We start from the raw sequence: 3494 nt of genomic DNA on the forward strand, positions 1-3494 counted from the left end.
AGAAACTATTCCTAATTCATAAAATGATTGCAATGTATGTACTCATCCCAAGACATAAAACATGAAACAATGTAACTAAATCATTTAAAAGAAACACCCAAAGTGAATGGTCTATAAACTTTTGGGGTTTAGGAAAAGGTGTAACTAAAAGGTTACTAATTGAAACATGACCTTGGGAAAAAATTGAAATGATTAGTTATTCATAAAGTAGATATGTGACAAACCTAATATTAAATTCAGAGGCCAAAAAAGGGTTTTTCTGTTAGAACCATTTTCATATTGACAATCATAATTGTTCAACTATTCTAGGAACCATTACTACGCATACTCACAATTTCCTATTCTTTGAGATATTTCCACGTTATTTTTCAATCATCTACATGATAATGGAGAAAAGGTTTCCTCACATTGCCTTTGAAGCATTCTCCAGAGAAGGCTAGAATTTTTGTTGGGTTATACAACATTATTGGCATAATAGTTTAATCATGGTCTCCTAGAACCTCACATACCATCTTATACAACTCAACACGAAAAAAATTATTATTTTCTCGAATGATTGCAAGATTTTGAGCTCCTATGACAGAGACACATTATCCATCACCGATCAGATAAGCATATTATACATTCTTTCTCTTCAATGAATAGAACAAAATACTATAAGAAGATATTACAACAAGAAAAAGTGATGCTATATATGGAGAAATAATTATGATCCTCTAACCTCGATTTGAACCATCTTCTCCAATAATTACTTTCAGAGAATATATGACTTGCTACACAGAAGGTGGAGACATAGTTGTTGCATAGAGGTGTCTAGGACTGACAACCTTCAAGTATTTAATGAGGTCCTGAACAACCAATGATCCAATTTAAGAAAAATATATACAATGATAGAATTTATATAATCATCTTTTAGATTTAAAAAAACACTAAAGACAAGCCCAAGGGCATTAAGTTATATTATAAAAATATACTCTTCTGGTTGAACTCAAAACAACACCTACAAATGCGATCTCAAAATTACAAGTAAGTCGATCAGTTAAAGAAACATCTCAAATTAAAAGCGTTTTAACCAACGTTGGATCCAACAATGTAACCTCCACATGATCCAAATGGTTTTGTGAAGGTTCCCATCATTATATCAATATTAGAGGTATCCACTCCTAGAATCTCACAGAGCCCCCTCCCTATTTTTCCAACATCTCCATTATTATGCACGTCATTCAAGTATATATGACCCTAATCAACAACAAAATGATAATAAAAGGTGAGTTGCAGAAAATTTTGATAGCTTCCTAATGTATAGAGAAAACTAATAGTAGCAACCTAATCAGGGGAAAAAAGGAAAAAAAATATTAGGAAACCAATATAAATTGGTAACAAACCACCATAAGGCAGTACACTAGTTAATCAAACCTTGTACTTCTTACAGATAGTTACAATTTTTGGAAGTTTGCATAATTCTCCCTCCATACTATAAATCCCTTCCACAACTATTTTTTTTTTCTCCCACAGTCTATGAGTCCAAGGCTGACCTTCTGCTATTGCTTCTCAAAGAACTTCCTCCAAGTGTGAAGGTGTTGAAAACCATAAAAATCAAATAAGCTTTCACTGATTTCAAATGTTCATATGCACAAATACAAGAAATGAATGCCGCAAAGTGTCGACAACCACATTTTTTAAGTGAGCAGAAACAAACTGAAAAGGAATAAGGTATTGATTGTTGTGTTTTAAAAAAATAATTCTTGATCGAGATGCTTGAGTGTCGATAACTATTGAAGAATCATTCAAGGACTCACTTGTTATGAGTCCACCTTGAGAAGATGTTTAATTAGCTACAAATGCACTGAGCTATATTTTGTTGAACATTTCGAAAATCAAGATATGTCCTAACTAATCACTTGATAAAGTACCAGTGAAATCTCCAACTCAACATCATAATATCCATCAATCTATATTTTATCTCATAAAATCACCTTCCCAATCAATGCTAGAAGAGTGGTTAAGTTTGTCACAAAACCCATTCCATAAACCATAGCAGCATGCTTCCTAACAAAGAGGGAAACTAAATCTTCAAGCTCTTTATGCAAAACAATAGTGCCTATTACATAACCAAACAAAATAAGGAAACAACTTCCTTTGGTAAGAAGCAAAAACCTAATTAATCATCGAAAGAGAAAAGCATGTCCATTGGAAAGGGTGAATTTTCTGCAATTCTTTAGTCATATCATGTTTATATTTTAGCACACAAACCAAACTAATCATGTATGCAAGTGAGTAACATACCAACATTAACACGACTACTGCATGTCCCCAGAGAGAACTTTTTAAGTGACTTAATCACAAGCAGAATGCAATACTCATCTCCTGAAGCAAATCCAAGATAGTTATAGGAACTAAGATTTAAGCACCTATGTGTCTTTCCATGTGATTTGATGCTGTTTGTGATGGTATATGGATAGGCCTCTGGTGCTTGATTTTTTTGCCTTGCTTATCATGATGTTGGTCATGACAATGTATTTGTGTATGTGAGATTTAGCTAAGCAATTTTCCCCCAAGGCTACACAATACCCAAATTAGAAATCACCCAAGTTGTCAAATAGTCTCTTCAATTAAATCAATGTTGGTTTATTGAATCATATCAAGCTACTACCACATGTTTTGGGTAAACAATTGTTTGAGTAATGCCATAAATTCAATGCCAGAAAATTGTTCATCAATTAATATATTGTGAAGGAGGAGATCAATTTGATGAAGTGAAGTGCTATGAATGTACATTAAAAATTATACTGCATTTATTAACTTAACATAATAAAGTTATCTAGTTGTTAGCCATTAAATAAGGGTTCTTACATTTCTTGGATAATCCTCGGTCTTGGAAATACAAGCAGTGAACCAAGTCAACTAGTCTTGATCAAATAGAGCCACTCATTTATCCTTTTCAGAAATAAGCCTCGAACTTAACATGACAGAGAACATAATATTTTAATTAATTCCACTAATGTTTCCATGTTTATGAGTTGTATAGTCCATGGTCGCATCATCTACAGATCAACATTAGAACAATCTTTCACATTGAAGAAGGAATAATCCATGCTAGAGGATTAAAGAATGGAGGGTAATAATTGAAGGTTGAACGTAACTTTCGATAGGGTATTCTTTATGTGGATGTCATTTGCCATTAGAATTTTCTAGAGTTTCGATTTTTATATGTTGTTGGAGTGTGACTACACATTTAATACGTGCTAGAGCTTTTGTAGTAGTTTATAGGTGAACTATATAAATCACAACATAAACTACAATACTTAATCAAACACACATGCTTATGAAAACGACACAATTATTTGACTTAGCAAGTTGGACCTCATTTTTTTTGTTTTTGTTTTTGTGCCAAGAGGTGCTCCCTAACCTAGTATGGTAGAGATGTTATAGTGTAATGTTTAACATTTTGACTAAGGAAAATTACGTCAAAATCAAAATTAAATTAAATAAAA

At 32.5% G+C, this 3494-nt stretch overlaps 1 pseudogene; it reads right to left on the bottom strand.

Annotated features, from left to right (window-relative positions):
* Positions 1-368: 368 nt before the first annotated feature.
* LOC149250051 (long chain base biosynthesis protein 2b-like) lies at positions 369-2117 on the bottom strand (annotated as a pseudogene).
* Positions 2118-3494: the final 1377 nt, after the last annotated feature.

Source organism: Pinus tabuliformis, chromosome 7 (genome assembly GCF_031772625.1).
Source record: "Pinus tabuliformis cultivar Carrire ecotype Pingquan chromosome 7, CPIR1, whole genome shotgun sequence".
Lineage (NCBI taxonomy): Eukaryota > Viridiplantae > Streptophyta > Pinopsida > Pinales > Pinaceae > Pinus > Pinus tabuliformis.